Below are 25,526 nucleotides of genomic sequence, written 5' to 3' on the forward strand. Positions count from 1 at the left end.
TCCCTAGAAAAATAATTTAACTGCACATACCTTATTGCAGGAAAACCTGCACGCTATTCCCCCTCTGAAGTTACCTCACTCCTCAGATTATGTGAGAACAGCAAAGGATCTTAGTTACTTCTGCTAAGATCATAGAAAACGCAGGCAAATTCTTCTTCTAAATACTGCCTGAGATAAACAGTACACTCCAAAACCATTTAAAAAACATAATTTATGCTTACCTGATAAATTTATTTCTCTTGTAGTGTATCCAGTCCATGGATCATCCATTACTTGTGGGATATTCTCCTTCCCAACAGGAAGTTGCAAGAGGATCACCCACAGCAGAGCTGCTATATAGCTCCTCCCCTCACTGCCATATCCAGTCATTCGACCGAAACAAGACGAGAAAGGAGAAACCATAGGGTGCAGTGGTGACTGTAGTTTAATTAAAATTTAGACCTGCCTGAAAAGGACAGGGCGGGCCATGGACTGGATACACTACAAGAGAAATAAATTTATCGGGTAAGCATAAATTATGTTTTCTCTTGTTAAGTGTATCCAGTCCACGGATCATCCATTACTTGTGGGATACCAATACCAAAGCTAAAGTACACAGATGATGGGAGGGACAAGGCAGGAACTTAAACGGAAGGAACCACTGCCTGTAGAACCTTTCTCCCAAAAACAGCCTCCGAAGAAGCAAAAGTATAAAATTTGTAAAATTTGGAAAAAGTATGAAGGGAAGACCAAGTTGCAGCCTTGCAAATCTGTTCAACAGAGGCCTCATTTTTAAAGGCCCAGGTGGAAGCCACAGCTCTAGTAGAATTAGCTGTAATCCTTTCAGGAGGCTGCTGTCCAGAAGTCTTATAGGCTAAACGGATTATACTCCGAAGCCAAAAAGAAAGAGGTTGCCGAGGCCTTCTGACCTCTCCTCTGTCCAGAGTAAACAACAAACAGGTTAGATGCTTGGCGAAAATCTTTAGTAGCCTGTAAGTAAAACTTTAAGGCACGGACTACGTCTAGATTATGCAAAAGACGTTCCTTCTTTGAAGAAGGATTAGGACATAATGATGGAACAACAATCTCTTGATTGATATTCTTGTTAGAAACCACCTTAGGTAAAAACCCAGGTTTTGTACGCAGAACAACTTTATCTGAATGAAAGATCAGATAAGGAGAATAAAAATGTAAGGCAGATAACTCAGAGACTCTTCGAGCCGAGGAAATAGCCATCAGAAAAAGAACTTTCCATGAAAGAAGTTTGATATCAATAGAATGAAGGGGTTCAAACGGAACCCCTTGAAGAACTTTAAGAACCAAGTTTAAGCTCCATGGAGGAGCAACAGGTTTAAACACAGGCTTAATTCTAACTAAAGCCTGACAAAATGCCTGAACGTCTGGAACTTCTGCCAGACGACTGTGTAAAAGAATAGACAGAGCAGAAATCTGTCCCTTTAAAGAACTAGCTGATAGTCCTTTGTCCAAACCCTCTTGGAGGAAGGACAATATCCTAGGAATCCTAACCCTACTCCATGAGTAATTCTTGGATTCACACCAATGAAGATATTTACGCCATATCTTGTGGTAAATTTTCCTGGTGACAGGCTTTCGTGCCTGTATTAAGGTATCAATTACTGACTCGGAGAAGCCACGCTTTGATAGGATCAAGCGTTCAATCTCCATGCAGTCAGTCTCAGAGAAAGTAGATTCGGATGATTGAAAGGACCTTGTATTAGAAGGTCTTGTCTCAGAGGCAGAGTCCATGGTGGAAAGGATGACATGTCCACTAGGTCTGCATACCAGGTCCTGCGTGGCCACGCAGGCGCTATCAATATCACCGATGCTCTTTCCTGTTTGATTTTGGCAATCAGACGAGGGAGCAGAAGAAACGGTGGAAACACATAAGCCAGGTTGAAGAACCAAGGCCATGCTAGAGCATCTATCAGTGCCGCTTCTGGGTCACTGGACCTGGATACGTAACAAGGAAGCTTGGCGTTCTGGCGAGACGCCATGAGATCCAATTCTGGTTTACCCCAACGGAGAACCAATTGAGCAAACACCTCCGGATGGAGTTCCCATTCCCCCGGATGAAAAGTCTGATGACTTAGAAAATCCGCCTCCCAGTTCTCTACATCTGGGATATGGATCGCTGACAGGTGGCAAGAGTGAGTCTCTGCCCAGCAAATTATCTTGGAGACTTCTGACATCGCTAGGGAACTCCTGGTTCCCCCTTGATGGTTGATGTAAGCCACAGTCGTGATGTTGTCCGACTGAAATCTGATGAACCTCAGTGTTGCTAGCTGAGGCCAAGCCAGAAGAGCATTGAATATTGCTCTTAACTCCAGAATATTTATTGGGAGGAGTTTCTCCTCCTGAGTCCATGAACCCTGAGCCTTCAGGGAGTTCCAGACTGCACCCCAACCTAGAAGGCTGGCATCTGTTGTTACAATTGTCCAATCTGGTCTGCGAAAGGTCATACCCTTGGACAGATGGGCCCGAGATAACCACCAGAGAAGAGAATCTCTGATTTCCTGATCCAGATTTAGTAGAGGGGACAAATCTGTGTAATCCCCATTCCACTGACTGAGCATGCATAATTGCAGCGGTCTGAGATGCAGGCGCGCGAATGGCACCATGTCCATCGCCGCTACCATTAAGCCGATTACTTCCATGCACTGAGCCACCGTGGGGCGCAGAATGGAGTGAAGAACACGGCAAGCATTTAGACGTTTTGATAACCTGGACTCCGTCAGGAAAATTTTCATTTCTACAGAATCTATTAGAGTCCCTAAGAAGGAAACCCTTGTGAGAGGAGATAGAGAACTCTTTTCTTCGTTCACTTTCCACCCATGCGACCTCAGGAATGCCAGAACTATCTCTGTATGAGATTTGGCAATTTGAAAGCTTGACGCCTGTATCAGGATATCGTCCAGGTAAGGAGCCACAGCTATGCCTCGCGGTCTTAGGACCGCCAGAAGTGAGCCCAGAACCTTTGTGAAAATTCTTGGGGCTGTAGCCAACCCGAATGGAAGAGCTACACATTGGTAATGCCTGTCTAGAAAGGCAAACCTCAGGAACTGATGATGATTCTTGTGAATCGGAATGTGAAGGTAGGCATCCTTTAAGTCCACTGTGGTCATGTACTGACCCTCTTGGATCATGGGTAAAATGGTTCGAATAGTTTCCATCTTGAATGACGGAACTCTGAGGAATTTGTTTAGGATCTTTAAATCCAAAATTGGTCTGAAGGTTCCCTCTTTTTTGGGAACCACAAACAGATTTGAATAAAACCCCTGTCCTTGTTCCATCCGCGGAACTGGATGGATCACTCCCATTACAAGGAGATCTTGTACGCAGCTTAGGAATGCCTCTTTCTTTATCTGGTTTGCAGATAATCTTGAAAGGTGAAATCTCCCTTGTGGAGGAGAAGCTTTTAAGTACAGAAGATATCCCTGAGATATGATCCTGAACATCTCTTGCCAACGCCTGGGTGAAGAGAGTCTGCCCCCTACTAGATCTGTTGTCGGATAGGGGGCCGCTCCTTCATGCTGTCTTAGAGGCAGCAGCAGGCTTTCTGGCCTGCTTGCCCTTGTTCCAGGACTGGTTAGGTTTCCAGGCCTGCTTGGATTGAGCAAAAGTTCCCTCTTGTTTTGAAGCAGAGGAAGTTGATGCTGCACCTGCCTTGAAATTTCGAAAGGCACGAAAATTAGACTGTTTGGCCTTTGATTTGGCCCTGTCCTGAGGAAGGGTATGACCCTTACCTCCAGTAATGTCAGCAATAATTTCTTTCAAACCAGGCCCGAATAAGGTCTGCCCCTTGAAAGGAATGTTGAGTAATTTAGACTTTGAAGTCACATCAGCTGACCAGGATTTGAGCCATAGCGCCCTACGCACCTGGATGGCGATTCCGGAATTCTTAGCCGTTAGTTTAGTCAAATGAACAACGGCATCAGAAACAAATGAGTTAGCTAGCTTAAGAGTTCTAAGCTTGTCAACAATTTCAGTCAATGGAGCTGTATGGATGGCCTCTTCCAGGGCCTCAAACCAGAATGCCGCCGCAGCAGTGAAAGGCACAATGCATGCAAGGGGCTGTAAAATAAAAGCTTGTTGAATAAACAATTTCTTAAGGTAACCGTCTAAATTTTTTATCCATTGGATCTGAAAAAGCACAACTGTCCTCAACCGGGATAGTGGTACGCTTTGCTAAAGTAGAAACTGCTCCCTCCACCTTAGGGACAGTCTGCCATAAGTCCCGTGTAGTGGCATCTATTTGAAACATTTTTCTAAATATAGGAGGTGGGGAAAAGGGCACACCGGGCCTATCCCACTCCTTACTGATAATTTCTGTAAGCCTTTTAGGTATTGGAAAAACATCAGTACTCACCGGCACTGCATAGTATTTATCCAGCCTACACAATTTCTCTGGCACTGCAATTGTGTCACAGTCATTCAGAGCAGCGAATACCTCCCCAAGCAATACACGGAGGTTCTCAAGCTTAAATTTAAAATTAGAAATCTCTGAATCAGGTCTCCCCGATTCAGAGACGTCACCCACAGACTGAAGCTCTCCGTCCTCAGGTTCTGCATATTGTGATGCAGTATCAGACATGGCTCTTACAGCATCTACACGCTCTGTATCTCGTCTAACCCCAGAGCTATCGCGCTTGCCTCTCAATTCAGGCAATCTGCATAATACCTCTGACAGGGTATTATTCATGATTGCAGCCATGTCCTGCAAAGTAATCGCTATGGGCATCCCTGATGTACTTGGCGCCATATTAGCGTGCGTCCCTTGAGCAGGAGGCGAAGGGTCCGACACGTGGGGAGAGTTAGTCGGCATAACTTCCCCTCGACAGACCCCTCTGGTGACAATTCTTTTATAGATAAAGACTGATCTATACTGTTTAAGGTGAAATCAATATATTTAGTACACATTCTCCTATGGGGCTCCACCATGGCTTTTAAACATTATGAACAAGTATCCTCTGTTTCAGACATGTTTGTACAGACTAGCAATGAGACTAGCAAGCTTGGAAAACACTTTAAAGCAAGTTAACAAGCAATGTAAGAGAAACAAATTTTGACAAAATTTGAAATAACAGTGAAAAAAGGCAGTTACACTAACAAAATTTTTACAGTGTATGTAACAAGTCAGCAGAGCATTGCACCCACTTGCACATGGATGATTAACCTCTTAATAACAAAAACAGAATAATAAATGACAAAAACGTTTTTTTAAACACAGTCACAACAACTGCCACAGTCTACTGTGATTGTTACCCTCCTCAAACACGACTTTGAAGCCTTTTGAGCCCTTCAGAGATGTCCTGTATCATGCAGAGGGAAGCTGAATGTCTCTGTCAGTATTTTTAGCTGCACAGAAAAGCACTAAAATAGGCCCTTCCCACTCATATTGCAACAGTGGAAAGCTTCAGGAAACTGTTTCTAGGCAAAAATCAAGCCAGCCATGTGGAAAAAAACTAGGCCCCAATAAGTTTTGTCACCAAACATATATAAAAACGATTAACATGCCAGCAAACATTTTATATTACACTTTTATAAGAGTATGTATCTCTGTTAAGCCTGATACCAGTCACTATCACTGCATTTAAGGCTTAACTTACATTAATCCGGTATCAGCAGCATTTTTCTAGCAAATTCCATCCCTAGAAATATATTAACTGCACATACCTTATTGCAGGAAACCCTGCACGCCATTCCCCCTCTGAAGTTACCTCACTCCTCAGAATATGTGAGAACGGCAGTGGATCTTAGTTACTTCTGCTAAGATCATAGAAATCACAGGCAGATTCTTCTAATGCTGCCTGAGATGAAACAGTACACTCCGGTACCATTTAAAAATAACAAACTTTTGATTGAAGTTAAAAAACTAACTATAATACACCACTCTCCTCTTACTACGTCCATCTTTGTTGAGAGTTGCAAGAGAATGACTGGATATGGCAGTGAGGGGATGCTATATAGCAGCTCTGCTGTGGGTGAACCTCTTGCAACTTCCTGTTGGGAAGGAGAATATCCCACAAGTAATGGATGATCCGTGGACTGGATACACTTAACAAGAGAAATAACAAACTTTTGATTGAAGAAATAAACTAAGTATAAAACACCACAGTCCTCTTACGACCTCCATCTTTGTTGAGAGTTGCAAGAGAATGACTGGATATGACAGTGAGGGGAGGAGCTATATAGCAGCTCTGCTGTGGGTGATCCTCTTGCAACTTCCTGTTGGGAAGGAGAATATCCCATAAGTAATGGATGATCCGTGGACTGGATACACTTAACAAGAGAAAGTATAAAAAGCACTGTATCAACATAGACTAAATGTTATTTACATGATTCTGTTTACTGTACAAGTATTTATCCACTGTACAACATGACATGGTCCACTGTGTGGGGCATTGTCGTGTGATTTATATAATTGTACCCACTGTTTGTCAATAATAAAAAAATGTATATAAAAAAAAAAAACACTTTCTAATTTACCCTATTAATAAGTGTGCTGCATTCTCTTGGTATCCTTTTTTTGAAGGTGCAGCAATGCATTACTGGGAGCTAGCTGAATACATTGGTAAGCTAATGACAAGAGGTATATATGTCCTATCACCAATAAGCAGCTAGCTCCCAGTTCCTGAGCCTACCTAGGTATGATTTTCAACAAAGCATGCCAAGAGAACTAAGCAGATTGGATAATGGAAGTAAATTGTAAAGTTGTTTAAAAATTGTATACTGTGGTCAGCGTTTATAAAAGCACTTCCCCCTTCTGAAATTGAAAAACCAATATATCCTTTTCGAAAATCTGACCTGGTGCTGCTAGGATTATGGTAATCAGGGGCCCGATCCGATATGTAGCGCCGCCCACAGAAGCCGGCGACGCCAAATATTGCGCTGGTTTGGTATCACATATACGGCGTAACCTAGAAGTTACGCATGTATATTTCACCCTTCGGCCATAGTTTTTTGGCCCATAGAGTGATATACCAAACCCGCGCAGTTTGGTATCCAATATACAGCGTAAGGACTTACGTGCCGAAAATTGAGAAATCTTACTCCATTTTCACCTCGCCACAAAATGTAGGCGTAGTAAGCCTTACGCTTAGTATTGGAGCCCAGTAACTCCCTAAACTACCTGCAAAATAAAACCTAACACCTAACGCATGCGCAATGTCTATCTACCTGTCAACCGCAATCCCTAATAAAGTGTTAACCCCTAAACCGCCGCTCCCGGACCCCGCCGCCACCTACATTATATGTATTACCCCCTAATCTGATCTCCCTACACCGCCGCCAGCTATATTAAATGTCTTACCCCTAATGAGATCCCCCTACACCGCCGCCAGCTACATTAAATGTCTTACCCCCTAATGTGATCCCCCTACACCGCCGCCACCTATAATAACTCCTAACACTAAATTACAAAAAATAAAATAAATTGCAAGAATTTTAAGCTAATTACACCTAATCTAAGCCCCCTAATAAAATAAAGCCCCCTAAAATAATAAAATTTCCCTACCCTAAACTAAATTAAAAAAGTAATCAGCTCTATTACCAGCCCTTAAAAGGGCTTTTTGCAGGGCATTGCCCCAAAGAAATTAGCTCTTTTACCTGTAAAAAAAAAAAAAAAAAACACCCCCCCCCCATTACAAACCACCACCCACACAATCCTACTCTAAAACCCACCCGATCCACCCTTAAAAAAAGTCTAACCCCCAAGTGGTCCTTACCTGTCCTGAAGACCAGCGGAGAAGGTCCTGTTCCAGGCGGAGAAGTCTTCTTCCAGGCGGCAACGTCTTCTTCCAGGAACCAGCCGGCGTGGAGGAGTTGAAGACTGATGACCACGTAGCTGAAGACCAGCGATGCTGGAACTGAAGACCGGAGCCATGGAGCGTGGAGGATCCTCTTCATACGATCTCCACCGTACACTGAACAGGAATTCAAGGTACGCGATTAAAAATGGCGTCCCTTGAATTCCTATTGGCTTATTTGAGCCTTCAAATTCAAATCAGCCAATCGGATGAGAGCTACTTTAATTCTATTGGTTGGTTATCTAATTCTATTGGCTGATTTGAATAGCCAATAGAATAAGAGCTACTGTAATTATGTTGGCTGATTAGAATAGCCAATAGAATTACAGTAGCTCTTATTCTATTGGCTATTCAAATCAGCCAATAGAATTAAAGTAGCTCTCATCCGATTGGCTGATTTGAATTTGAAGGCTCAAATCAGCCAATAGGAATTCAAGGGACACCATTTTTAATCATGTACCTATTCAGTGTACGGCGGAGATCGTATGAAGAGGATCCTCCACGCTCCATGGCTCCGGTCATCAGTTCCAGCGTCACCGATCTTCCGTTCCAGCGTCGCCGGTCTTCAGTTTCGCGGTAATCAGTCTTCAACTCCTCCGCTCCGTGCCGGCTGATTCCTGGAAGAAGAAGACTTCTCCGCCTGGAACAGGACCTTCTCCGCCGGTCTTCAGGACAGGTAAGGACCACTTGGGGGTTAGACTTAGGTTTTTTAAGGGGGGATCGGGTGGGTTTTAGAGTAGGGGTGTGGGTGGTGGGTTGTAATGGGGGGGTTCTTTTTTTTTTTTACAGGTAAAAGAGCCGATTACTTAGAGGCAATGCCCCGCAAAAGGTCCTTTTAAGGGCTGGTAATAGAGCGGATTACTTTTTTATTTAGTTTAGGGTAGGGAAATTTTATTATTTTGGGGGGCTTTGTTATTTTATTAGGGGGCTTAGATTAGGTGTAATTAGCTTAAAATTCTTGTAATCTTTTTTTATTTTTTGTAATTTAGTGTTTTTTTTGTAATATAGATTAGGGGGTGTAGGGGGATTAGATTAGGGGTTAATAATTTTAAGATAGGTGGCGGCGGTGTAGGGGGCTCACATTAGGAGTTAATAAATGTAATATAGGTGGCGGCGGTGTAAGGGGGTCAGATTAGGGGGTAGTACAAATAATATAGGTGGCGGTGGGGTAGGGGGCTCAGATTAGGGGTTAATAGTGTTATTATAGGTGGCGGCGGTGTAGGGGGATCACATTAGGGGGTAAGACATTTAATGTAGCTGGCGGCGGTATAGGGGGATCACATTATGGGGTAAGACGTTTAATGTAGCTGGCGGCGGTGTAGGGGGGTCAGATTAGGAGGTAAGACATTTAATGTAGCTGGCGGCGGGGTCCGGGAGCGGCGTTTAGGGGTTAATATATTTATTATTAGGAGAGGGGGGATTGCGGATAGAGGGGTATACGTTTCGGGTTATTTTTGGGAGGCGTGTTAGACAGTAACGGGAGATTTTATACTTTAGTTAATTTTTTTATGAGGCGGCAGTTTCTAAAGTACCGTAAGTCACTGGCGACTGCTTATTTCTGGACATCGCTAGTTTGTCCGTCTTAAGGCACTTTAGCAACTGCCGGCGCCGTATATGAGATAGCTCGCTGTGCAAGCTGAAACTACGGGTGGCGCAGGTTTCCACGCTTGCGCCGAAACCTGCGCCGTATATCGGTCCGCGCCCCAGGTCTTTCACGTTCCCCCCACTTTTTTTTTCTTTTTTTTCCCTGTTTTGGGTTGGTTGTTCTTACGGGTTGTTTTCTCTCCTTATTGCAAAATTTAAAATCTCAACAAGGTGTAGTTAAAATTGCAAAGACATATATCAATCAATTTTTTTCTTATTCTCTTTTCTGCACATATAAAGTACTATATGTATATTGTGTATCCTTTGATTGTACCTTGTGTGGAGCTTAACTTGATTTGTTTTATATTATACAACACTATGTTGTTCATAAATAAAGAAATTATATAAAAAAAAAAAATTGTATGCAGTATCTCCCTTTAATATGGCTTTAACTTTTATAGTTATATTTCTACATTTCAAACCAATACAAGAGACATCAGGCCCTATTTATAGATTCAATAAGTTTAAAGAGGATGCTCTAATTCCTGGATCAATTACTGGAGACATTTTTTAATGTGGTAAGCTCTCTCACATTTTTATCCATCAACCATCAGAACAACATAAAAGTTGGAGTGGTTTCTTTTCTTGAAAGGTTTCTTAATAGCTAATGAATCTAAGCCACCATAGTGATATTGTGGACATTGTAAGGCAGAATGTACATGCTCTAAATCTTACGAGCATTTAGTTTTAGTGCTGCTGACCCTGCACATTTATGTGTTTAACCTTTTGGCGGGGTTATGGTTAATTGCTAGTCACAAGCAGGCAAGACCATTGATTGGTGGAGTCGTGTGAATGCCTTGCCGCTGCCGATAGTCTCACCAGCTGTATCTGTTCAGGACTAGCAGTTATCTATGGCTTATAAACAGGCCTTTAACTGTGTGTTTAACTCCGTTGCCAGGATTGGACACATAGACTTGCAGGGTCGGTAGTGCTGAATTATTTGCTCACAATTGGAAGCATGTAAATTCTGCACTTCAATATCCCTTTAAATATAATTTATTTTTGTTGTTAAACACATACTAATTTAACTAATACAAATAAACTTGCTTATATTATAGAAATATAAAAAAGTGTAAGATTAGGGGTGTTTAGACTCTGGGTTCATGTTAGGGTGTTAGGTGTAAACATTAATTTTATTTCCCCATAGGAAACAATGGGGCTGCGTTACTGAGTTTTACACTGCTTTTTTGCAGGTGTTAGACTTTTTCTCAGCAGGCTCTCCCCGTTGATTCCTATGGGGAAATCGTGCACGAGCATGTACGATCAGCTCACCGCTGACGTAAGCAGCGCTGGTATTGGAGTGCAGTATGGAGCACAATTTCGCTCACTCTTGCCTTTAAACGCCAGGTTTGTAAAAAAAACCAGTAATACCGGCGCTGTGAGAGATAACTGCTCGTTCGCACCACATAGCCTCTAATGCAAAACTCGTAATCTAGTCGTAAGAATGTAAAATAAGATACAAGATAAATTTGTGAATTTTCTTTTCTGTGTTTAGAATTGAATTTCTTTAACGTTTATTGTTTTGGGATGTTATGTTTCTGCCTATAGAGTGAATCACAGATATTAAAAAACCAAATTTATGCTTACCTGATAAATGTATTTCTTTCTTGACACGGTGAGTCCACGGATCATCATCAATTACTGTTGGGAAAATATCACTCCTGGCCAGCAGGATGAGGAAAACACCATAGCAAAGCTGTTAAATATCACTCCCCTACCCACAATCCCCCAGTCATTCGACCAAAGAGAAAGGAGAGAAAGGAAGTAACAAGGTGCAGAGGTGCATGAGGTTTATATAAAAAGGAACAAGGAACAGTAGGAGAAATATTAGGGTGAAAAAGGTGCCAGAAGAATAAAATAAACGGCAGCCCCATATAAGAACGTGGACGGGGAGCTGTGGACTCTCCCCGTCAGAAGAAAAGAAAATTATCAGGTAAGCATAATTTATGTTTTTCTTCTTAAACGGGGAGAGTCCACAGCTGCATTCATTACTTTTATGAAAACAATACCCAAGCTATAGAGGACACTGAATGCAAAAAAAGGGCGGGTAGACGAGGCGGCCCATTCGGAGGGGGCCACAGCCTGAAATTGCACTTGAAAAAAAACTAACTGCTTCACCAGAAACAGAAGGATAAAACCTGAAAAGATCAGGAAACTGCCCATCAGTTAAAGCCAGCAAGGCTCTAGTTAGAGACCGCTCAAAATCAGTAGATTCCACCAAGCGCAAAGCCTCTGAGGAGACAAGTCCCGCAGGCTCCAAGCCCATCGTAAAACATACCCCCGAACCGAGGGAAGGGGACCTCTACATATCCCCTGAAGGGAAAAGGAAGAAGAAAAAGAACTTAACATAGATCCAAAGACCAACAAGCTAGGGTAAAAGGAACCCTAGCCGAACTACAAGCGCAAACCAAGGTTGCAACAGGACAAAAACGCATAACAAACTCCAACGACCAAACAAAGCTAAGGAATGAAAAAAAACCTACCCTTATCTGAACGGAATTCCAAGGGACCATGTAACGTCCCAACCCTGGAGTTCTAGAGAGAGAAGGTAGACCCCATCCCTCACACAGCGTGCAATCCGCACTATGAAAGAGCGACCGAGTAACAAAAACCACCCCCGGGAACCGCATAAAAATAGCACAATAATTCTTATCGTGCTCCAGAAGCCGCAACTGACTTCCCTCTGCAACAGAAGTCTAGCAGACTCCAGCCGTTAACACTAGCCAACCAAGATGGGAACTGATATATGTGTGTAAAACACACAAGAGGGCGCTAGATGACCACTAATGAGTCAGAGGTATATAGTGCCCTTGAAATAGATATAAAATATATACAAAAATGGGAATAGATCATGGACTCTCACCATAAAATGGATATAGCAAATGATATTCAGTCCAATATATGTGCACAGTGTCCGTACATCAAATGTCCATAGGATGTTAGCAAGCAAATCCCTGCCGATAATGTTGAACTCTCCTCTCCTTTGACAGCTGAAGACGAATCTATGGGAGTGAGGGACAAACAAAGGCACCAATGTGTGTATCCAATGGTATGGTATCCCACCCTGCACACATAAGCTATACCCAGGGTACTCACACTTTTACTGAGCACACCAATGTGCTGGTAGGCGCGGACTGGCTATCTGAGCAAACCAGCTTGCTCTCTCCGGTTCACTCTCTCACGGTAGTGACAGACTCCTGGCCGCTTGCCTCCTTTGGTAATGTTACTCTCGACCGCCAACAGGAACTCACAAATGACCCCATGGATTGGTAATGAGAATACATCTTTGCTAAGCAAAGATATATTCTCATTACCAATCCCTGGGGTCATTTGTGAGTACCCTGGGTATAGCTTACGTGTGCAGGGTGGGATACCATACCATTGGATACACACATTGGTGCCTTTGTTTGTCCCTCACTCCCATAGATTTGTCTTCAGCTATCAAAGGAGAGAAGAGGGCACCTGAGAGAGGAGAGTTCAACATTATCGGTAGGGATTTGTTTGCTAACATCCTATGGACATTTGATGTACGGACACTGTGCACATATATTGGACTGAATATCATTTGCTATATCCATTTTATGGTGAGAGTCCATGATCTATTCCCATTTTTGTATATATTTTATATCTATTTCAAGGACACTATATACCTCTGACTCAGTGGTCATCTAGCGCCCTCTTGTGTGTTTTACACACATATCGTTTTATATCTTTCTGAGTTTGGTTATCAAGAGGTGCAGCTTTTCTACATATTAGGGGTTAGCAAGGAATATTCTTGTGCAATAGATCGATTAGGTATAGTACCACACTTGGTTACTTACATTGTTAGTGCATATGTTTGTTAGGAGGGCACCACCTCTTGTTATACCACATTGGTTGTTTTAGCGCCCTCTAGTGGCTTCGGTCACATTTATTCAAGATGGGAACTGAAGCAGGACTCCCACAGAGGAAAAATTCCAAAGGAGTGCAGAAACTCACTCCCTCTCAGGAAAAACAAGGAAGAAGGAGAGCATCCAAAACCAGCAGAGAAAGCCCCCTGCTGAGGAAGGAAACACTGAGAAGCCTCTCAGTTAAGGGGGGGGATCACAAGATCTAAGTAAGATACGCGGTCATGGCTCAACCAAGCAGACAGACCTCTGACCCCCTTTTCCGAGGCAACGGACTCAGCACCAAAGTGACTGGCAATGTCCGAAGGCAGGGAAATAAACCATTCCCCTGACCACCCAGATCCTCAGTAAGGAAAAAGGAAGGGAACTAAATTGAACAGTACCAAAGGGTAGAACAAAATCCACCATTTGCTAACAAGACTGGCATGCTAACAAACTAAGCTATGACAGAACATAGGACGAGCTCGGGTTCCATGACCCAGCCACAGATCCTTGCACTACAAGAAGGGACACTGCCAGGCAAAAGAGAGACTACACTGAAACAGTGACGGCACGATACCAGAATCCCAACATTCATGACATCATGCACGCAATGAAGGGGGGACCCCACTGAACAGAGAAAGACCTCTGGTGCACTAGGTGGATACTGTGGCATTCCCCAATCTCCCTAAGAGGAGGAGAAAGCCAAATATAACCACTCACCTGCCCACAGGCATGGAGTGTGCAGCAGCAGACAGATGGTAAAGGCAATACCAATTGTAGAGCAACCATCCGGCTATAACAGCTGGCTCAGTAGAAAACAAACCACCATCGAGCACACTTAAGGTGCAAATAGCTACAACAGATTGAAACTGCAATCAGCCACTTGCTAGGCAGCTAAACTACCCATTAGGCTATTTCCAAGTCTCTTATAAGAGAAAAACTAAAAACCCTGAAAGGGCAAGTGGAAATATCAGAACCGGAAGGACTGAACAGCCCAAGACCCATCTAAGAGATTCGGTCAGGTAGTCAAGACAAGAACATGTCAGGAAAACCGGACATCCGGAGCCGGCTAAGCATCCCAGCAACAGAGAGCATATCTCCTAAGGGCTCGAGGGACAACACCCCAGAGTTAGAGCTCAAAACTAGATAATCCAGTTTGAGAAGATAAAAAATAGTCTCTAAACAATCCCTTCAGGATCAACCTCCCGGAAACCCCCACAGCTCAAGGAATTAACGATGGACGAGCCTCATAATTCCTGGTGAGCGACAGATATAGCCAAGACATTTTTAAGTAAGGGCAGCTCCAGGAAAAAAAAACAGAGACAAATGCATTCTCGAGACCTAAAACATGGGAGCAGATGATAGGAGGAAAAAAAGGCCGCAAATGCCCAAACAGATGACCCCCAACCAGCCCCAAGAAGGGGAGAAAAAGAAGCCTAAGACATCTTGACCACTTAAGGAAGAGTTACCATCATCAAGGACTCAAAAAATACATTCAATAAGAATACCATAAAGGAGAGAAAATCAGCCCAACCTGGTACCCCCGATGTCAAAGGAGTCCTTTCAACCTCCAGTCCCGTTGGGAATGGAGAACCCTAGCTCCGAAGACCTCCGGAACCCCCAGAGTAATCTTTAGCAGGATCCCTTCTGGAACCCCTCCAACAGGACAATGAGGACCGAGTACAATCACTCTAATGCCCCACCCAAAGGAAGAAACGAGAACCAGCCTGACGTCAAGGAACGAAAGGCCTCCTCTACCATGCTTTAGCCCTGCAAGGGGCAGAGCCTCAATTTTTTTTTTTTTTAAACTCATGGATGATTCTCTCCACAGAAAATTTTAGTAAAGCGAAAGCTTTATTTGATCTGAAGAGGAACCAGAGTACGACAAACGCCTCATCCGAGTGAGCAACTCACCACCAAACCATGTGGGTGATATAGATCTTAAGAAACAGAAAATAGTGTCCTCGACCAGGACCAGACTGCTACATAAGGCACTCAGAACTGACCCAGGCCACAGAAAAATTTAAACCCCAATAGGAATCGACAAAAGGAACTATAGACATAACAATGTACTAACACCTTAACATGTAACTTCCGCGGAAGTGCCCAAGCGACCACAAAATCACTAGTATCAAATTCCAGAGAAGAAATGTTTCCCAACTGAAAAATTATAAGACATGAGCTTCTCAAAAAAAATAAAATACATCCTAACCGGATCAAAGAAAAAGAGGGCAGCACCCACAGGTGAACGCCCAAGAAGGAAGGGCACACTAACAGGACCAGCCAATCAGAGACCTCATTCTCCGGACGCTCAGAACTTGAATAAGACACCAAAAAAAGAAAGTAAATTGGAGACGACAAGGAGATTAACTTCATCCCCCCACGTCTAACCTAGCTTGCCGTCTGGAACAGAAGACCGAGGATCCCTCAACCCATTAAGATTGGGATCCTCCAGCACCGCCAAAACATGCCACAAAAGGACACGAAGGTGCGCCATTCTATAATGAAGAGCAAGACTTATCTCCGCTGGGGAAACTTACGACCCCGAGCGTTGGGCCCCTGAAGCTTCAGAGGAAACCACTTCCCCAGATGGCTGATCTGACCCAGACGATCCCACGCCTGACAAGCCCTGGTTAACAGAACATAGATAGTAACTCATCAACACCTCCCAGGAAGTTGTAAATGCGCCAACGCCATAGATATGGCCATGCGGAACCGTGCCATAACCTCTGGAGGAAACAAGCCGCCTTCCGGAGAAGGGGTAACGGCATTAGAGACACCTGCTTGCGTAGCTAAGGAAGGTTCTAGGGCACGCGCCTCATGGGATGTGGGATCCCTAGGGGCGGATGGCTCGGTGGACTCTAAGTTCCCTGTTGCGGTAGAAGAGAGAACTCAAAAGCGGTATTCAGAACGTAACTGATGGGCATGGATTACCCGGGCCATCTCATACTCTTCGCAAAAAGTAGAATCTGAATCAGACACATCCGTCTCCAAAAAATCAGAATCCTTCATAACTTTGACAGAAATTATGGATAGAAGAAAACAATAAAAAACGGCACCTTACACCCCCCAATGGCTGGGGCACTCGCCCACCCTGTAACCCAGACAAGTAGCAAAACAGACTCTCTCCGTCGCCACGAGGTCAGGAATACAGAAATGGAGTGCAGAACGTGACCACACCTAGTCACAAGGTACACCCTGCAGGCCAGAGAAAAGCGCGCCAAGGCCACAATAGCTGCGCAGTCTGAGAAAAAAAGGCCGCTATGTTCCGCTATAGCCACGAGCCCAATCGTCACTACACTTTAGCAGACAGAATTGCATAACAAACATGATTAAAGTCCCCCTTGTTCAATAACCCCCCTCAGGAGATATTAACCCTTGATTCCATAAAGATAAAGGGGTCACACTGATACCCAGACTTCTTAGATTACATTCACACATTGAAATAAAATAAAACGATCTTACCGAATCTACGCCGTGGAACAGGAACACGACCCTTCAAGTGTGACAGATAGTAGCTTTCTTCTGACATGGACTTGAGTGAAGAAAGCAGGCAGTGAAACTCGTCAACGCTGATTGCTAAGTAGCTGTTAACATGAGTCTGGATGGTTTCGCAGAAAGACTCTCCCTGCATCTCCAGACTCCAACATTCATCCATGCTCTCACTGAGAGGCTGACAAGATTACTTAAAACTCCAGTCCCATTTCGAAGAGTAATACCCTCCATAAGAGACTATCTTTAATCTTCCGACACTTCTTTGCCAACCTCCTGTGACGAAAGGCAAAGAATGACTGGGGGATGAGGGAAGTGGGGGAGGTATTTAAGCCTTTGGCTGGGGTGTCTTTGCCTCCTCCTGGTGGCCAGGTTCTGAATTCCCAAAAGTAATGAATGCAGCTGTGGACTCTACCCACACATACACATACATGCACAAACACATACTGTACATAACTATAGCTTTACATTATGTATATATTTACAATTTTTAAGAATTATTTTTTGGAATTAACTAAATAAAGGACAGAACTGAGAGAATACTTCCAAATGACAGATGAAGGGTGAGTGCCAACTTTTGAGCTGGAAACAGAGGCAGAAAGTGGGGGGAAAAAGAATTATGTTTAAAAGGACCACATGACTTTCAAGTTACCTCCCCAGTTAGAATTTTTTAAAAACTACTTCTGATCATGGACAGACATTGGAGTCATAAATTAAGTTTATATCAGAAAGCTCTCAACATGGATGTGAACTAACCACGACTGATGTTACTGGAAATTACTATAATACTGGTGGGGGATATGGCTGATCTGCTGGATGGTGATTAGTGGAATTCAGGAGGAATGGCTTTGTGCGTGGGAAAATTATTAGAATGAAAAATAATTAATATTTAATAAGAAAAAAAGAGAAGATGGAGGGGAGGAAGACAAACAGTGATGTAAATCCATCTAAAGAGACAGGTAAAGGGGAAAAAAAAAAAATGAAATATAAGAGAGAAATTGTTTAAGATTTCTTTTTTATATACTTTAATTCCACTATTTCAAGCCAAGACTATACCAACCTCTGCTGGCTTTAGAATGGAAGCATCTTTCTTTGAGCAGTGCGCCAGGCGGGAGGAGTTAAAAATACAATCTAGCTACGCAAGTTGCGCAGTACTATGCAACGTGCGTAGGGAGATTGTAATATAACTTCTCCTCCGTCGGTTTTCACTGATGTCCAGCCAGGCACTGTAGGGAGTTGCGGCGCGATGGGGGTGACAACATCAGAGGGTATTAATTTCTGCTTGATGATGTCAAGGACCACCAACATCTTCTCGTGGACCACCAGTGGTTGGCGACGGCTGGTCTAGAGGGATTTGATGCATCTTTTTTTGCGTAGATCCATCTTACAATACACCCATTATACCATCAATATGAACTATACCATCTAAGGCAGATGTATAGGCATCAATGCAATGGATTAAGGCATGATGAAGATATTGGTCCCTGGGATATAAATGTCCATAGCTATGAATATCAAGATAAAGTTGATTGTGTTGATTATTAACCATTAACAGGTTTATGTTAATTTCGGTTTATGTTAAGCTTATCCGAAAAAAGTACGAATTTATATAGTGTGTGGGGATATTATTATGAATGTAGAGATGTCAAAATGTACGTTATTAGAGTTAGGATTGATTGAAAATGTATTATAATTCACAATACCACCTTAATATAAAGATGTTGCAAAGATCGGAGTGTACCGACAAAAACCGGTAGTTATGTCAGTTGAAAACATCTGGTCTTGTGGAACACTTGGCACTTATGATCTAATATATCTAAAATGATCTATTATATCTTAAGCAATATGGTTTGACATGACTGTTGTATGTGTAAGTAATATATTATAACACTGTATGAAGTCCCTTTTTGTTTGACACAATGTTATGAGTTTAAAGCTCACTGGAAGTGAGGTTGATATACACTTCTGGTGACACGGATAGGTGGGTTACACTCGGCGTCCCGGAAATTGTGTATTTCGGCGCCAGTTTTGAGGAGGTGGCAAGTAAACAATTATTTTTTTCTAGTTATGCACTGTGTGAGCACTGTGTATTTGTTCTGAAGGGGTGTATGTGTTCCCCGAATCGTCAATAGACTTTGGTATGTATTGGATGAAAATCCTGTAGTGAGGCTGTAACTTTATTATATATTATTTTGAGTAAAGCACTCAGGTGGTTGACTGCTGGTGGGCCGATTAACTACATATAAAACTCTATGGCAGCAGTGTTTTGCAACATTGTTTGCAGCTTTGTTATACACAATATTGCAAAACACTGCTGCTATATACAGTACTAAAGACACATGCACACTCCTGAGCTCTTATAAGGCTAGCTAGTTTTACTCTTCAATAAAAGATGCCAAAAGAAAAAAGCAAATTTGATAACAGAAGTAAATTGGAAAGTTATTTAAAATGGCACGCTTTATCCGAATTATAAAAGTTTAATTTAGTGTCCCTTTAAAAAGTAAATTTTTTTGCCAAATTTAGCATTAAAAAAAATCCCCAAAAAAACAACTTCTGATTAAACTATATATTATGGTGTAAACAACACCAGGGTACGTGTATTGCTGATGAACAAATAGTTTAATAGTTCAAGAACCATTCCCCCCCCCCCAAAAAAAAAACAAAACGGTTGCAAAATAACCTCAGCTGCGAGGCTTCCACTTGACATAACCCAAATGGCAGATTATACAATTCAGCTGTGCTTTAAAGTACCTTTGATGGAAATTAAACAGATCTCCTTATACAGCAAAATCTGTCATCAAAAATAAGTAGAAGAGAAGAATAACTAAAAACATCCGAGCGCCAGAAACCATTTCACTGCATATTTTATGTTTACATTTGTCAGTGGACAGTATAACATTAGACAAACTAATACCCTTGGAATGTACAATTGAGGGACAGATAACAACACATACACCATAAAACTGAGTACAGATAGATTTAGGGAAAAGCTAAACTTCAACAGCTACACATCTTTAAGCAGTATGTTGCAATGGAAGGGAAATGAAAAAATTTACGTGAGAAAGTAGAAATTACGAATATCAATAACCTTTCTGAACATATGCAACTAAGTATAAAATAGTGAAAGCTAGTGTTATGAAACTCACCTAAGAACCCAAACACACACTTAAATAAATAAATGCATAAATAGGATTTCAAGTCTAATTACAAGACGGATGTTGTCCTATAACGACACTGATTGTTTAAACAATGTCCAGATAAACCTAGTATTCATAATATTTCTATCAGGGACCTAGAAGTATCTTTTGTATCTTATTACGTAATTAAGTATGTTCTGCTGTAGCTATAAATCAAGAGAACTCCCTAAAAGATATTAAAGGTATACTAAACACACATTTTTCTTTCATGATTCAGATAGAGCATGCAATTTTAAACAACTTTCTAATTTACTCGTACTATAAATTTTTCTTCGTTCTCTTGCTAACTTTTATTTAAAAAGCAGTTATTTAAAGCTTAGGAGCCAGCCCATTTTAAGTTTATTTTTTTTTATTTTTTTTATTTTGAAAAAGCATTGAAGATATAGCAGACAGTATAAACATGTTACTGTGATCATACAAATGAAAAGTTCAGCGTGATTGAGACCACCCGAAAGAGGGCCCCAGTACAACCTTGTCTGCAAAAATTCAATATATAAACATAAAATAACGGAAACAACATAAGTTAAACAGAATGCAATGTTATCTTCGAAGACGTAAAAATATAATCTGTAGAAGAGTTAAAATGTTTCACTCGATCTAAAGTGGTTGGGACTGCGGAGAGGATTCTAAGGAAGGAGAGGTGTGGTCATCAGCCCATTTTAAGTTTAGCACCCTGGATATCACTTGCTAATTGGCGACTACATTTAGCAAACCAATAAGCAAGTATAACCCAGGTTCTCAGCCAAAAATGGGCTGGCTCTTAAGCTTTACATTCCTGCTTTGTAAATAAAGATAGCAAGATAATAAAAATTATTAGAAAGTTGCTTAAAATTGCATGCTCTACCTGAAATCACAAAAGAAAAAATTTGGGTTTAGTGTCCCTTTAAAGAGAGATAGTAACAATTACAAAACCAATGCTTTCCCTCCCTAATTTGTACCAATTATTAGAAGATTTTTCCAATGTTTCGGGTTTTAAAATAAATTCGGATAAATGCGAAGCACTCCCTCTATCATTACCAACACACACACAAAAGTTGATAGAAGCGAACTTTTAAAAGAACCCAAATTTTAAATGGGTTAATCATTCCCTAAAATATCTAGGAATACAAATCACAGACACCATAGAAACATTGTATAAAGCAAACTACATCCCAATTTACAAAACTATAAGAAGAGATATATTGAAATGGAAGAAAGGGAACTTTTCTTGGTATGGCAGATTATTAGCCATTAAAATGAATGTCCTACGAAGACTGTTATATCTATTTAGAGCTTTACCTATTAAAATCCCAATAAAAGAGCTTGAAGAACTACAATCTGAAATTATTAAATTTATAAGAGGACATAAAACAGCTAGAATAGCTGCTCATATTTTAAAACAACACAAGCTATTGGGAGGTGTAGGAGTCCCTAATCTTAGAGATTATTATCATGCTGCCAGACTGGCACAAAATGCTCTTTTATGTAAAGATTGCCAGGGGATGACATGGCCAGGTATTGAAGCAGATATTGGAAGACTAAGCACTCCGGGAGATATATTATGGAAACCCTCAGATGCAAAAGCTTATGTGGAGGTCACTAACGCATACAATGAAATTACTCTTGCCACACACTATTTTAATACCTCTAAGTACACTACTCCCAAAAGAATTTCAAAAACAAATAGATAAATGGGGAAATAAAGGCCTCTATAGGGTAGCTGATTTCCTAGACCAGTGATTTGCAACCTTTTTTTTGCCGTGGAACACTTTTTTACATTAAAAAATCCTGTGGCACACCACCATCCCAAAATTTTACAAAGTCACACATTGTAGCCTAATACAGGATATATGCAGTATATATATATATATGTATATATATATATATATATATATATATATATATATATATATATATATATATATATATATATATATATACACATACATACATACACACTGTACTGTGCTGTCATGCCATGCCTCCTACAAACTATACATAACATATTGACATTCATTCACAAAATACCCCCGCACTGTTGTCAGTCTGCTGTGGCACACCTGAGGATCTCTCACGGCACACTAGTGTGCCACGGCACACTGGTTGAAAAACACTGTCCTAGACAATGGGAAGTTGTTGACATTTACACAATTAAGAGATAAAATACACCCAAATACATTGCACTGGTTTTTATATCTCCAAATTTCCCATGCTATAAATACATATAGACTAGGCAGCATCCCAGTCTGCCCAAAAACTGCTCTGGAACAAATGATGACACCCGGTAGAAATAACAAAAATGATTACACGCTTATACTTAGCCATTCAAGAAGCAAATAGTTCAGCAAAATTGGTAAATTTATGACAAATGGGAACAAGATTTAGCTATAACCTACGATAGAGAAATTAAAGCCTCAATGAGGAGAAGCTTAATAGGGGCAGACCTTATCGAAAACTCAATAAAAACCTCATATAGATGGTACCTTACACCACTGAAATCCTCACATTACACTTCACAGGGTAAGTAGATTATGTTATCGGGGATGTAAAGGGATAGGGACCTATTTTCACATGTGGTGGGAGTATCCAAAGATACAACCTACATGGGACAAGCTTTCTCAACTATTTAAGGTGATTCTAGATGACTCCTTTACATTATCAGCCTCACAGGCCTTACTACATATCCCCCAGGAGTCACTGAACTCAATTACTAATAGATGGGTTAATATTATATGTACAGCAACCAGAATATGTATAGCTGGAAAAGGGGGCTCCAGAATGGGGTGAGGTAATGATCAAAATTGAAGATGTTTATAATATGCTAGAATCAGCTGTATGGATACAAGGGACATCTGAGAGATTCCAAAACATGTGGATACACTGGATTTTAAATAAACAGAAATATGTAGGTACATACAGATCAACACTAAAGTAACATATAAGGCTTTTTTAGGGCAATTAAATTGGAGAGAATAGGAACTTTCTTAAATATAGATATAGCGTTCTAAAGAAATCTAAAACATTGTCACTGCTCGACGGGAAACGTTAAAGGTGTTTCTTTGTATACAGTTATGAAGTTTAGGGAAATGGGATAAGAGGGGGGAGGGGGTGGAGAGGGAGTTAGGGAAGGCAGAGGGGAAGGGGGGAGAAAAATTGATGAAAATGATATAAACAGGGTGCTGAAAACTTTAATTGTTTTAAGAATACTAGGACATTGTAACCCAGCACACTGTTTTATTATGTTGTATTTGATGTGATCCATGACAATAAAAATTATTTCAACTAAAGAGAGATAGTAAATCCTAGCGTTTTTGAAATGCTAGAATTTATCAGTGCAACAAATAAAGGAGACTTTCAGTCATGAAGTATAAAATACTTCATGCTGAAAGTTCCTTTATTTGTCTGAAGCTTTCAACGCGCTGAGCACCTCAGGCAGCCCACGGCAGAACGCTATTTTATCACTGAGGTGATTTTAACAAACAGCGTGCTAGCTATCCGGCATAATGCCAGCTGGCCCACATGGCTATTTACCAAGAGATAGAAACGTAACCTCACTGAAAATTAGTGTTCTGCCATGGCTTCTTGAGAAGCTCAGAGTGCAAACGCTTCAGACAAATAAAGGAACTTTCAGCAGGAAGTATTTCATACTTCATGACTGAAAGTCACCTTTATTTGTTCCACTGGCAAATCCTACTGTTAAAAAAAACACTAGGGTTTACTATCACTTTAACCCCTGACATTGAATCGTGCAAAAAGGAAAATCCCCAAAGAACATCTGCAGACATTTGATTGTATGACTTAAAGGGACAGTAAAGTTAAAAACAAAATTTATGCTTACCTGATAAATTTATTTTTTTCTTGACACGATGAGTCCACGGATCCTCAATTACTGTTGGGAATATCACTCCTGCCCAACAGGAGGCGGCAAAGAGCACCACAGCAAAGCTGTTAAATATCACCTCCCTTTCTTCCCACCCAAGTCAGTTGACCGAAGTAAAGGAGAGAAAGGAAGCAACAAGGTGCAGAGGTGTCTGAAGTTTATAAAATAGTAACAACCTGTCTAAATAACAGGACGGCCCGTGGACTCATCGTGTCAAGAAATAAATTTATCAGGTAAGCATAAATTTTGTTTTCTTTCTAATAACACGATGAGTCCACGGATCCTCATTAATTACTGTTGGGAATCAATACCCAAGCTAGAGTACACAGATGATAAGGGAGGGACAAGACAGGAAATCTAAACATAAGGCACCACTGCTTGAAGAACCTTTCTCCCAAAAGCAGCCTCAGCCGAGGCAAGAGAGTCAAATTTATAGAAGTTTGAAAAAGTGTGAAGAGAGGACCAAGTTGCAGCCTTGCAAATCTGTTCCATAGAGGCTTCATCTTTGAATGCCCAGGAAGAGGAAACAACCCTCGTAGAAAGAGCCCGTACTCCCTCAGGAGGCTGCTGTCCAGCAGATTCATAGGCAAAGCAAATTATATTCTTCAGCCACAAAGAAAGAGAAGCAGCCGAAGCTTTCTGTCCCTTACGTTAAACAGAAGACTGAGGAAAATCGTTAGTCATCTGTAAATAGAATTTTAGGGCACGTACCACATTCAGATTGTGTAGAAGCCGTTCCTCCTAAGAAGAAGGATTAGGACACAAGGAAGGAACAACAATCTCCTGATTAAAGGAACATGAAACCCACATTTTTTCTTTCAGGATTTAGAAAGAACATGCAATTTTAAACAACTTTCCTATTTACTTCTATTATCTAATTTGTTTTATTCTCTTGATATTCGTTGCTGAAAAGCATATCTAGATAGGCTCAGTAGCTGCTGATTGGTTGCTGTACATACAAGCCTCATGTGATTGGCTCACCCATGTGCATTGCTATTTCTTCAACAAAGGATATCTGAAAGATGAAGCAAAATAAATAATAGAAGTAAATTGGAATGTTGTTTAAATTTGTATTATCCATCTGAATCATGAAAGAAAAATTTTGGGTTTAGTGTCCCTTTAATGTTCCGATCTGCAACTACTTTAGGGAGAAACCCTAATTTAATACATAAAGCCACCTTATCTGATGAAAAATAAGGTAAGGGAACTCATACTGTAATGCCGAGAGCTCTGACATTCTACGAGCAGAAGAATAGCAACAAGAAACAAAACTTCCCAAGATAACAACTTAATATCTAAGGAATGCTTAGGCTCCAACGGAGCCCATTAAAGAACCTTAAGAACTAAAATAAGACTCCAGGAAGGCGTAACTGGTTTGAACACAGGTCTGAGCCTGACCAAGGCCTGACAAAAAGATTGCATGTCTGGGATATCCCCAGACCCTTAAGTAACAAAATAGAGAAGGCAGATATTTGACCCTTTAGGGAACTTGCCAATAAACCCTTCTCGGAGAAAAAAAAAAAGAATTCTAGGAATCCCAACTCTACTCCAATATATAGATATCTTATGGTAAATCTTTCTAGTCACAGGTTTACGTGAATAAATGTCTCAATGACCGAGTCTGAAATCCACGCTTGGATAAATTTAAGCGTTCAATCTC

The 25,526-nt window shown here is 41.3% G+C and overlaps 1 protein-coding gene and 1 non-coding gene across 2 annotated transcripts in view; both read right to left on the minus strand.

Annotated features, from left to right (window-relative positions):
• The window catches only part of NAF1 (nuclear assembly factor 1 ribonucleoprotein), a 108,953-nt gene that overhangs the window by 38,973 nt on the left and 44,454 nt on the right, over positions 1-25,526 (minus strand). The gene's annotated exons all lie outside the window — the stretch shown is intronic.
• LOC128650634 (U5 spliceosomal RNA) lies at positions 15,085-15,201 on the minus strand. Its single transcript, XR_008400910.1, has one exon. It is a non-coding gene; the product is annotated as a U5 spliceosomal RNA (small nuclear RNA).

This window comes from Bombina bombina, chromosome 2 (assembly GCF_027579735.1).
Source record: "Bombina bombina isolate aBomBom1 chromosome 2, aBomBom1.pri, whole genome shotgun sequence".
NCBI classification, from domain to species: Eukaryota; Metazoa; Chordata; class Amphibia; order Anura; family Bombinatoridae; genus Bombina; species Bombina bombina.